We start from the raw sequence: 12,991 nt of genomic DNA, 5'->3' as shown, positions 1-12,991 counted from the left end.
CGCAGATCCTGCTGGGAGCAGGGAGAAATGCACAATGACAAAAGAGCAGATTCAAAGCCTGACTCCCATGTGTGTGTGTGTGTGTGTGTGTGTGTGTGTGTGTGTGTGTGTGTGTGTGCTTGGCTCCTCGGTCCAGGATGGGGGATGCACAGTCCCCAGGCTGAGAGAAGCAAAGGCCAGAGCTGCACCTCTTTGCCTGGTCACCCCTGCCTTCTTTGGGAGGAAGCCCAACACGTTGGTCAGCTAAGACAGACCTGGCAGGACCCAAGGTCCCCAAGAACCCTCTAAACTGGGTGAGCCCCATGGGGTTTTCTCTGGGTCTGGAAGGGCTGCAGGCTCCAGGAGGGAGGCCCCTCTGCCCGAGTAAGGCTCCCTTTCCCCTAACACATTTGTTCTGAAGCTGATTGCTAACTCTGGGGTGACTTTGGTTTGTGGCTTTCCTCCTTGGGACTTGTTTGTTTGTTTTTTTCCAAACCCTTAGAGGGGCTTCAGGAGGGCAGAGGTGATAAGGGGCAGGTGTAGAGAGTCTCTCTCTACCCTGTGACCCTTTCTGCTCATGGTCTGTCAGGCTCCTGCAGTCTCTTCCCTGTCCCCTATGCTGTGGCAGCCTGCAGTCCTGGGCAGAGCTCTGTGAACCATCTCTGGGTATCAGCCCCAGCCTTGTCTCACTTCTCCAGGCACTGGACTTGAGTCCTGTGTCTGCCTGCTTCACTCTCCCTTCTGTAGAGCATCTAGGCTGCTCAATTCTGCTTTTCCCTTAACAGCTCACATCACGGGCACCAGCTCTTCCAGGAAGGCCTCCTTGATCTCTCCTCCCTGTGTCCTGCTATATGGTGATGTACTGTGGTGTCTGTGTCCTAGTCGTCTTTCTCACTAGACTAGAAACTCCTTGGGAGTTAGAATTTCATGTGAAATTAATGATTAAAAAATAATAAAATGAGTCAGTCAGTGGTGGCACATGCCTTTAATCCCAGCACTCCAAAGGCAGAGGCAGATGGATTTCTTTTAGTTTGAGGCCCCCTTGGTCTACAGAGCTAGTTCCAGGACAGCTAGGGCTACATCATCATCATCACCACCACCACCACCATTAATAATAATAATAATAATAATAATAATAATAATAATAATAATAATAATAATAATGCTGCCATTGTGATACCCATGGATGCTAGAATAAGTAGGTGAAATTTTAACCCAATATCTATGGTCTCAAAGTATCTGCTCTCAAGGACCAAGGACACATAGTAACGAATTGTAGCAAAGCAGAGACTACAAAAGGAAAACAGCAACTTTTAAGAGCATCCAGCTGGCTCCACACTTCTCCAGGGGTTTCTGGCTTGGGGCACGTGGATAAGAACCCAAATTCCTATGGCTCTCCTGCTAGGGAGGAGGTAGTTTGGATCTTATCATGGCAAACATCTGATCAAATCATTGGGTTGTGTTCCTTAAGGCCACCAGTGGCTTGGAATAATCACACACACATAGGCAGAGGTGCCATTTCAGATGAAAAGAAAAAGTACACATGCACACGTATGTGTGAGCTGTATCCCTGCTTTTATGTGCACATCCAGGTTTGTCTGTGAGCTCCCGTCCAAGTGCATCTGTGCACGCTTGTGTTTGAACATGTGCACATGCTTAAGCTTTTAATTTGCTCTCTTTCGTAATCGGGAGTACGGGAGACACCTGAGGGCAGCAGGTGTCCAGAGCTCAGTCCAGTGACCCACTGTCTCCTCACATCCAGGAAGGCCTTGAGACCTTGAACTCCACAAAGCCAAGGTCAGCAGGGGCAACTTCTTTGGATGATGCAGACAGCTGCTTTGATGTCGACCTTCCCCAGTGCCTGTTTGCCAATTTCTCCCGCTGCACAGCAAGTCATGTCTTCCGATTGAAGGTCAGCCCAAAAGGCAGCTGAGATATCCTTGTAGTTGCCCCTCTTCCAGCTGGTGCCCCAGGAAATGGAAGGGGCACAGCTTGCCCTAGACCTTCTATTTAAGGCTCCACAGAAATTTGAAAAGCTGTCCATTTCTCCAGCATTTGCTTCGTGAGAGGAACAAAGATAGAATTGTAACAGCTTACAGGAAAGCGCCACAAAGAATTTATTTCTTCCTTTCCTGATTTGAACCTGTGGGGGCTGCCTGGGAATTCAGAGCTTCTGAAAGGGGTGTCTAGTTTGTCCTGCATCATTCACACTTGGCCTTGGAACAACCTTAACTTCTCCCTTCCCCACATCAGGATCTCCAGCCCTCCGTATGCAGGCTCCATACTGGTGCTCGCCTCTGCAGTCCCCTGCCCTCACTGTCCCTCTATTCTTCTGTGCCCTTCTAATCCCTAGGGACCAGCCTCCTTCAGCTGGCTTCCCACTGAGGCTGACACCTGGAGTGCTTATCTCTGCTGCCTAAAATGCTCCAGTACCCTTGTCACTGTCTGTCAGGGGCAATGAGGCGCTACACCCGTGGGGCAGGCCACTGAGCTTCGCATATAAAGGTGCAAAGTAGCTACCTGGAAAGGCTCTGTAAAGAATCTTTTCAACCCCTGTATGGTGCCCTCTTCTGCTGATGGTTTCTCATAGAGTCCTGTGCCCCAGTCGTGGCTTGTTCTACCTGTTCCAGTGTTTGGGAGGGGAGTGATTGTTCACACTCACAGAGACATTTCATCTCTCTGGAAGCCATGGTCTTACAGTCTAGAAGATTCTTAGATTCTTTACTTCTTGAATAAAAAAGAGAGGACTGGCTTCAGTAAGGGCTGGAACCAAGGCAGCTGGGATCTTGGTTTGGCCCCTAGGTTGAGGGGTTGAGGGGCAGAAGGACTTCACATCTGGCCTACTTATAGTCATAGTCCCTGAAATTCCTCCCAGGTATGAGGACACCTGCGCTCTGTGTGACAGTGATGGGGACGGAGAAGAACTGTGGAGCAGGGACAACAGGTGCAGAGACCAAGGACTTCAGGTCCAGGACAGAGTGTGAAGCTAGGCAAGGGTCCATGGAGGAGATTTCATCATATGGGCCTTCCTGCAGCAGATGTTCGCAGCATTCACAAAGCCAGAGGCATGAGAGAGAGAGAGAGAGAGAGAGAGACAGAGAGACAGAGAGACAGAGAGACAGAGACACACACACAGACAGAGAGAAAGACAGAGACACAGAGAGACAGAGAGAGACACAAAGAGAGAGAGACAGAGACAGAGAGACACACACAGAGACAGAGAGACACACACAGAGAGACAGACACAGAGAGAGAGAGAGACAGAGAAAGACAGAGAGAGACACAGAGAGACAGAGAGAGACACAGAGAGAGAGACTGAGAGACACAGAGAGAGATTGAGAGAGAGAGAGACAGACAGACAGAAAGACACACAGAGAGACAGAGACACACACAGACAGAGAGAAAGACAGAGACACAGAGAGACAGAGAGAGACACAAAGAGAGAGAGACAGAGACAGACAGAGACAGAGAGACACACACAGAGACAGAGAGACACACAGAGAGACAGACACACACACAGAGAGAGACAAAGACAGAGAGAGACACAGAGAGACAGAGAGAGACACAAAGAGAGAGAGACAGAGAGAGACAGAGACAGAGAGACACACACAGAGACAGAGAGACACACACAGAGAGACAGACACAGAGAGAGAGAGACAGAGAAAGACAGAGAGAGACACAGAGAGACAGAGAGAGACACAGAGAGACTGAGAGACACAGAGAGAGATTGAGAGAGAGAGAGAGAGACTGAGAGAGACCGAGAGAGAACTGAAAGGGTGTGGCCAGGAGGGCTTGGGTTTTAGTTGAGTTGAGATGACGGTTGTAGGGGAGGGTTCAGAGTCCTGAGGTTGATAGACAGGTGATCCTACATCTCAGGCTGGGATCACACCTAGCAAAGGTGGTACCAGGAGGGCAATGCCTGGCTCAGATCAGATGAGAATGGGAACAGAGAGAGCCCTGTGCTCAGGACTGATAAGAACAAACATCTTTACTCTCCATGCTGGTCTGTCCTAAGGCATGGCACAATAATCTCTGTTTTGAAGATGAAAATCTGAGTCTCAGAGGCCAATGAGCTGGGATAGGGACTGGACTCTCCCTGTGTCCTGGCTGAGATGGGGGCAGAGACACCAGAGGGGTAGACAGGGAACAGGGAACAGGGAGACAGAGTAGGCCAGGCTGGGCAAAAGTCTTTAGCCTGGAGCCCTAAAGTAACCTCTAGGATCTTCACCCTGGAAGGAGGGTGAGGACAGAGATCTGGGGTGAAAAGACCTGCATGGTCCAACTATGGGAAGGGGTACAGGGGCAGAAGCCAACCTGGTGCTCACGGAGGCCCCAGGGACCCTCTTTGGCATTAGGGATCATGTGACCTGCACTCATGTGACCATACTGTCTAGGGGGCAGGAAGTGTGCATTGATTGCTAAGGGAGACTCATGCATCCCAGAGACCAAGCAATCAGACGACGTTGGCTAGCTCCCCCAGCTGCCCCGTAAGGCCAGCGGCAGTAGAAAGAGCAGGAGGTGCCCATGACATGCCGGCCACTTATCCCTTGAGTCACAGTCACCCTGGAGAGCTGCCAGAAACCTGAAGCCCCGCACTCTCTGTGATTTCAGATCCCACTAGACCCCCAGCCTAGGGGCTGGTGTATCTTAGGAGTGAGTCACTCAGGATGGGAAGAAAGCAGTGGGTTCATCCCCATCCTGGGTTCTACAGAGGAAAGAGCTCAACCTGGGAGTTGAAGACCTGGTTGCCAGCCTTGGCTGCCTGACCATGGCCTTATGACCTTAGCCTGGTCTTTGGACTCTTGGGACGATGTCACACAGACAGAGGAAGGAGGCCCTTCTACCTAGTGGCTCCCAGGACACCCAGGCATATCACCCAAAGCTCCCTGCTATTGCTTGCTTGTTCCCAGTATCCCCAGAGTACCAAGGGAAGTGTTAGCCAGTGCTGCAAGGCCGAGGGCCAGTATCCAGCACTGGGATGATCACATCCATGCCTGGGCCAGGAGGACACTGTGTAGCCCAGTATAACTTTCTTTCTTTCTTTTTTTTCTTTCTTTTTTTTTTTTTTTTTTTTGGTTCTTTTTTTCGGAGCTGGGGACCGAACCCAGGGCCTTGCGCTTCCTAGGCAAGCGCTGTACCACTGAGCTAAATTCCCAACCCCCCAGTATAACTTTCTACTCCTAAGGCTTCCACAGGCCAAGAGCCCCCTCCCAGATGCAGCAAACAAATGGCTGGTGTCATGGCACTGCCTAGGAGGCAGGGCACATAGATAGTGTTAATGGCCACTACAGCTGAATCTGGCCAGAAGGTTTCATAGAACATTGGATCCCTGCACACGGTTCCATAGGTGACCTGATGACCCAAAGGCCAGCATGAACACTGTAGATACTGTCTACTGGGGCCTGGGGTCTGTTTCCTGCTGCCAGTCCTGCAGGTCAGGGTTGACACAGCAAATGCAGATGCTGGCAATGAGCTGGGAGTCCACATTAAGCATAGTTCTCCATTCCTGCAGTCAGATCCACAGCTAGACCCTGCCCTGACATCAGGATGTCAAGGCTCTATTCTAACCCTGACCCCTGACCCCAGCAGAAGACCCTGACAAATGTCCCGAGAGCCCTCAGCCAAGGGTACCAGGAAGAAAGGATCCTGCCCAGCCGGCGCCTGCCTACATCAGGTATATGACTCCCTGTGCCTGTTTCCCCAGACCAGTTTCACAGTCAATGTTGTGTTCACCAAGTCACTGCCAGGCACAGCACCCAGCAGGGCCTTGGCGTCAGCCATATTCACAGGACCCCATCAGTGAGGATTAACTCCCGAGGGTCACAAAGACCTTGATGTGTTCTGCAGACTGGAAACCAGCACCAGTTGCAGAGGAGGGGACTCGGGACCAAGGTGACAAGGTCTACGGGGTCTTGACATGCAGTATTGGCTGCTTACTGCAGCCTATGCCTCAGAGGGAGGTCCACTGGCCTCACAGCCTCAAGAGCTGTACATACCCTGCCCTGGGAGCAGAGCTCTGGGGGAGATGTGATATCTGTGTGCAAACTTGTGGCCTGGTACTGCTTCTGCAATGGCCTGGCACTGGCCCTCCTCAGAGGGGAGGGGACGATTCCTCCTTGAAGTTTATGGCCCCGAATCTCTACAGGCGTGTAGCCCTGATTGCAAACAGCATGTGGAGACTTGGCCACTGAGAACCTGTGGCACAGCCACCCACGTCCATGGTCACCCTGAGCAGAGGTGGTACAGATGGGTAGTAACATTCCAGAGTTGTCCCAGGTCATTACCAGAAGGTTAAGCAGTTGGGTATCCAGCTACGGCTATCTGTCTTGAACTCAGTCCCATTCACACCTAGGTTCCAACAGGGGCAGCCTGACTAAGACCGGTGTTCAAGATGCTGCCCGGGTCTGCTAGGGAGAAGGATGAAGGATGGAGGCCAGAGGATCACATCCTAGCGGGTGGGTGAGGGTGGTGGTGGTCAAAATGTCTCCCCTCAAGAAGAGGGAGGAATCAGTTAGAGGGAGGAACAAGGTGTGGGGAGGAGGGGGAAGCTTGACAAGCAATGGTGCCAGAGTAACCTGACGAAGACTTGGTCAGGGAAGCATGAGATGTGGCCAAGGCCTGGAGGGGACAGACAGGGCACAGGGGACAGAGCAAACTCAATCCCTCTATCTATCCCTTGTGTCCTTGTTACCCACCTACACAGTAGTTAGTGTGAAGCACCCAGTGTTCCTGCCCTCCCTCAGGCCTTTGCTTCTTCTGTGCCCCACCCACTTCTCAAGACACACCCCTCTTCTCCTGTGTGAACTCTTAGAGCCTAGGCTAGGATCTACCTCACTTATCTGGGCTTGTGAAGTCTCAGCTCTATGATAAGTGGGGGCACTGGGATAGGAGTAGGGGAGACAGCATTAAATAAGAGTTCCAACCAGGCCCTACTGCAGGCCCCTCCCTCACAGCATGAGTCTCTCCTTGGCTTTTGCCACCTATGTCCTTGTGAGTCTCACTGCCCAAACAGGACTCCTCTGAGACTGCACTGGCACATAGCACACTGGATCCACTCAGAAAGTGGAGAAGGGAGCTCTGGAGGAGATAGGGACTCTCAGTACCAGGTTCTGGCCTCCTTGGGTGGTGGTCAGGGAATATAACTGTGCCCTCACCCTGTGGGTTACAGACAGGTCTCCTTCTGTGACTGGCTCCCCTCTGTCCCAGTAACTCCCAAGCATCCTAGGTGCCAGGGCTTGTGGTCATCTGGGTATAAGAGCTGGGGCAGAGAGGAGAAATGGAGTCCAGGAAGGTTCCCTGGAGAGGAGAAGTCACCCAGGGCAGGTGGAGGCAAAGCCAGGGTTTATGTAACACACAGACACAAGGGATTTTGGCAGGCACCCTCCACGCTGTAGACCTTGGGAAGGTCTTGTCACCACCCCTTTAAACCCCTACCCCTGCCACCCCACAGCACCCTTAAGCTGGAAGGGAGTTAACCCCAGGATGTGGAAACATATTACCAGAGAGTTCCCAGACAGGTAGGCCATTAGTGCTCACAAAGCCTGGGTGAGTGGAGGCCAGGTAAAGCTGGCCAGAAAAGGCCCGGATGTGAGCTGAGGCTGTACACTTGTAGTTCCCTGTGACAGGGAGGACTGGAGGGAGAGGGTCACACTGGCCCCAGGAGGGAGCACTCCAGAGGTAGGAGACATTGAACTTGAGCATGAACTGCTAGGAGCAGAAAGAGGCAAGGATCCTTACTCTCCAGCCCTACCCATCTCCGTGGTCACCAGACACCAAAATGGTGGCTCTGCCCACCACCTCTAGACAAGGCACCCTGGGTGAAATTTTCCCAAGATACCAGGGGTCTGGGGCCTGCTTCTTATACCCACCAGGTTCCTTCAGGGCTAGGCCAAAAGCTGCCTCTGTCCATGTCTATGGGGAGGACTCACCTGCTGGCCACCGGCCCCTCAGTGGAGCATGGGCCAGTCAGGTTACATAAGCTGCCAGGATTTCCTCCTATCTGTGTCACAAGGCTGTCCTTGAATTGCCTCTCTTCCCTACCACAACATTGCCTCCCTCGGGGCCTACTGACCCTTTCGGAAATTACTGTCCCTGAGGCTCTCAGGATGACATATCCAGGGTTACCCAGAGATGACCAGCCATGTTGACAGGTACAATGCCACAGTCAGGCTCAGGATCAGAAACCATCGAAGGACCCCTGTCCTCGATGCCACTATGTGACCCTGAAAGTGGCTTTGGCTTCTCTGTCTTGACGTCCTCCTCTGGGAAGAGCAGATAAGAGTCAGCCTCTACCTCTGTGGTAGGGCCAGCACCCACCCGCCACGGCAGTGGCTCTCCACCTTCCTAACGCTGTGACCCCTTAATAGAGCAGCTAGTTCTTCATGCTGTGGTGACCCCCCCAACCACAAAATTATCTTTGTGGATATTTCTTACCTGTAGCTTTGCTACTGTCGTGAATCACAGTGTAAATATCTATCTTTTCCGGTGGTCTTAGGCGACCCTTGTGAAAGGGTCCGTCAGCCCCCAAAGGGATCACGACCCACAAGCTGAGAACCGCTACACTGCTGAGACCAGTGGTCCACGGGGTTCCCCCTTCTCTTACTGTTTCACCTCCTGCCGAGTGTGACCTTGGGTCACATGACCTGTAGACAGCCTCACCCTGGTAGCAACCTCCACTTTGTGTGACAGCCCTACTGGGGACGCCCCTCTCTGTAGGCGCTGGCACATGGAGGAGTAAGGGAGAAGATGGTGCTTGTTGGAGGGGATAAACAGGCTTTCTTTGAGGCAATAGCTAGTTCTCTCAAACTAGGGAAGAGTGGGGATGTCTGTTTACAGATAAACCCAGAGAGGCAGAGCACTGTGGTGAGCTCAGGTGGAGTTCTGACTCCCGTGACCTACAAAAGGAATTTGGAGGCATGGGCCCATGTGGGTTGGAAGAGGACGCCACACCTGGAGACCTCACAGGAACCATTAGGCCTCCCCATCTACAGAGAGGAGTCCAAGGACAACACCCATACTGCCTGCCTTTTACTATGGGCATATTAGCAGGTGCAGGGCGCCACCTGGTGGACAGGACAAGAACTGCCTAGATGGGAGCCACAAATAAAAAGATTACCAGTGGGTTGGGGATTTAGCTCAGCGGTAGAGCGCTTGCCTAGCAAGCGCAAGGCCCTGGGTTCGGTCACCAGCTCCGAAAAAAAGAAAATTAAAAAAAAAAGATTACCAGTATGTGCTGGTTAGGGTTTTGTTTGTTTGTTTGTTTTTTGACAACTTGTCCCAGTTAGTCATCTGGGAAGAAGGAACATCAATTGAGAAAATGTCTCCATCAGACTGGCCAAAGGCAATTCTGTAGGGCATTATTTAAAAAAAATTAACGATTAATGTAGGAGGTCCCAGCCCACTACTACTAACACCACTCCTAGCGTTAGAAACATGGGCTAAGCACGCCATAGGGAACAAACCAGTAAGCAACACTCCTTCATGACCTATGCTTCAGCTCCTTACCTGGTGAGGTGAGGGACTGGTATCTGGAAGCATTAGATGAAAGAAACTCTTTCTTCCCCAAGTTGATTTTGATCGTGGTCTCGATCACAGCAAGAGAAAGCAAGCCCGTGCCTCTTTCTGCACATGTGTGGGGAACTGAAGCCTTTAGAAGGACTGGGAACTCTCCAACCCCACCAAGGCTCATGATGTCCAAGCTCCTGCTTGGCTAAGTGACAGGGCTACAGTGTTTTTAGGATAAAGGAGGCCACAAGCCCAGCCTTACAAAGGCTGCAGACCCCTATCTCTGACCCATATAGTCTTTCTCCTAGTCCTGACCAAACCGCAGCTGAGAAAACCCACTATTCCCGGAACACGTAGCAAAGCCAACCAGGACCAGGGAAAGATAGGCCATACCTGGGCCTGATATTCAGGAGCCAGACACTACACCCGCAAGGTACAGGGAGACAGGGCAGCACTGATGATCAAGGGGCCTTGCCTGAAACAGAAGTGTCAAGTACTGTACCTCAGCTTCTGCGACTGGAGTTCCTGCCTTGTTCTGGTCTTGGGGCCTAACTTAGGTCACTGAGTGCTACCTGGCTCTGAGCTCAGATGTGCATGCACCCAGGTGCCCTTCCTTCTGCTACTCCTGAGCCTCCCCACGGCTGGATTCCCAAAGGACAGGCCACCATCCAGGACAGGGCAGCCTGAGACTCTCCCTGGATGGCTAAGTAGGGTGGGAGAGGTGGGGCCTGCCACTCCCCTAAACACACATAGCTTCTTGCTGGTCGGCACTCTGCTATGCTTCAGGGGGTCCACTTTGGTTTGAGGCCAGGGGCTGTCACCTCTCAAGACTCTCTGCCCACTTAAGACTCCTGCTAACTTGAGCCCCTGACATAGCCCCTGCTCTGTGGGAGCACCCGAGGGAACCAAATCTGCTTCCCCCATTCCAGATGTTGTCAGAGCCTCCCGTGGCTCACTACAGCATGACCCCAAGAGAGGACATGGGGGCAGAACTGTAGACTTTAGGGAGGTCTTGCCACCCCACCCCCACACTCCGGGAATCCTCACAATACAAGGGTATCTCATAAGCCCTTACAAGGCCAGCAGCTGGGGCATGGAGAGATGGCTCAGTGGTTAAGAGCACTGACTGCTCTTCCAGAGGTCCTGAGTTCAATTCCCAGCAACCACATGGTGGCTCACAACCATCTGATCTGATCTGAAGGGGGATCTGATTCCCCCTTCTGGTGTGTCTGAAGACAGTTACAGTGTACCCCTATACATAAAATTATTTAAAAAAAAAAAAAAAGAGCCAGCAGCTGCCGCCTTGTCCTGTTCCGGGTTCACAGCTGTTTCTGCAGTCTCCGATGGCCCTGAGCTCACTTGACCCATGACGTAACTGGATAACAGGATAAAGCTCATTTTTATCTTACAGGTTGGAGTCCATTATCAGGAGGAACCAGGGCAAGAGCTCAAGGCAGGAATCTGGAAGCAGGAACTGAAGCAGAGACCACGGAGGAATGCTGTACACTGGCTTGCTCTCCATGGCTTGTCCTGCCTGCTTTCTTACAGAATCCAGGCCCACTCTTCCTGCCCAGGAAATAGCACCGCCCCCAGTGGACTGGACCTTCTCCCATCAATCAGTAATCAAGGAAATGCCCCCACGAACTTGCTCACAGGCATTTTCTCAACTGAGGCTCTCTCTTCCAAGATGACCTGTTGTATTATCAAGGTGACAAAAAACAAAGAGGCACTTCTTCATTTAATTACACACACTGAAAGTCAAGTGGTGGGACAGGTGTGAAAGACTACTGAGAGCAGGACCACATACTAGGGACAGAGGACAAAATGGAGTAGGCACGGGAGAAGGAGGAGGTGTTGTAGTAGCTGAGTGTGGCTGGACAATAGCCTGAGCTACGTGTCCACTTAAGACCCTAGCAGCCTCAAAGGGTCAGGGCTAGAAGAAACCTACAAGTCCTGTGGGAACCAACACAGAACATGGCATGGATGATGCCCATGCCTTAGAACGCCCCACCACCCGGCAGCCCGCCCCAGCTTCTGAGCAGCAAGCAGGATGTCTACAGACTGCTTCACTAATCTTCACTAATCTCACCCCTGGCCTCACTAGGCAGCAGGCCTGGTAGCCCACCTCCCAAAGGGCTTCTCAGAGGAGAACCCTCCTTCCTCACTCCCTTTCTAGGCCCTCTGTTTTGATACCCCCACGCTCCCCCCAATGTGTCCCAAGAGCAGTGACCCTTGTTCCACCATGGGGCCATATGGGTTCCTAGGCTGGAGGACTTTGCCAGTACCATTTGGAGAGTGAGCTCAGGGACTGTTAGTCTGAGGAACTAGGCTATTTGTGGGGATCACCAACAGGGGAAACCTCCTGCTGAGCGGAACTTCCTTGTCTCTCATTGGCTCAGCTGCTGAGCAGGGATGGCTAAGCAAAGGGGAGAACAAGCCTCATTTTCTTAGCAGAAACAAGCAGGGGGAAGGGGAGAGGCCTGCCCTGGGTGGGGTTTTGATGTCACCACACTTGGCACACCCTATTGTGGATGTTGGGGGAGGGGCCGTGGGGTACAAATGCCTGGGGCCCTGAGGGGATGTTGGTGGGCCTCCTGTGTCAGGGCTCACCCAGCAGCTCACCTCAGCCATCCTAGAGGACAAACTGTAGAGCACGAACTCTCACCTGCCAGGGCAGTGGACACTGGCTGGGCCTTCAGGGCTACTGGGCTCTCTCAGGATTGCTTAAGTCCCAGCATTGGTTTTTGGTCAACCCTTACCCCATGCTCAGCAACCCATATGCCCAGAGCACTTCCAGTCCACAGGACAGGGCCCCTGTCAACTCCACCTGACTTCATAAAGGTTCCTCCTCATTCACTGGCACCTCCTCCACACCAGCCTGGCCTCCAGCCAGTCCTAATTGCTGTCCTCTTCCTGAAGCCTCTGCTTCCCATGCTTCAGGGCCTAGTCATTCCCCGGTCCCCCCCTTCCCAACCTTTAACACCATCATATCCATGGTCCTACTCAGCTCAGCTCAGCAGCGGGCCAGCCATTTGGGTCTAACAGAGAAGAAAACAGTGTTTCCATAGAAGGCTCAGCTCTTGCTGTGACCCTGGACTCACGCCAAGCTGACCCAGGCAATGAACAGAAGACAGAGCCAAGAGGGAGGATGCCCAGGATAGACTTGGTGAGTGAGGCCCGGACAAGGAAGGAGGGAAGAGGGGTTGGGGATTTAGCTCAGCGGTAGAGCACTTGCCTAGTAAGCGCAAGGCCCTGGGTTCGGTCCCCAGCCCTGAAAAAAAAAAAAGAAAAAGAAAAGAAAAGAAGAAAAAAAGGAAGGAGGGAAGAGAGAAGAGAAGGGATGAGTGGAAGGCAGGATACATTCCACTTTGGTTTCCAGAGACTGCAAGAGGGCAGTGTCTCCCCCTCATGCTGACAGGTTATGATGTAGCAGCGGTGTGGTCTTAGCTGGAGGCCTGTCCGATGCCTAGGATCAGAGAGCCGGGGTGTCAGAAACTCAAAGGCAGGC

This window comes from Rattus norvegicus, chromosome 7 (assembly GCF_021556685.1).
Source record: "Rattus norvegicus strain SHRSP/BbbUtx chromosome 7, alternate assembly SHRSP_T2T, whole genome shotgun sequence".
In the NCBI taxonomy this organism is placed as follows: Eukaryota; Metazoa; Chordata; class Mammalia; order Rodentia; family Muridae; genus Rattus; species Rattus norvegicus.
The sequence above is the reverse complement of the archived record's forward strand: the minus strand, read 5'-3'. Positions refer to the sequence as shown.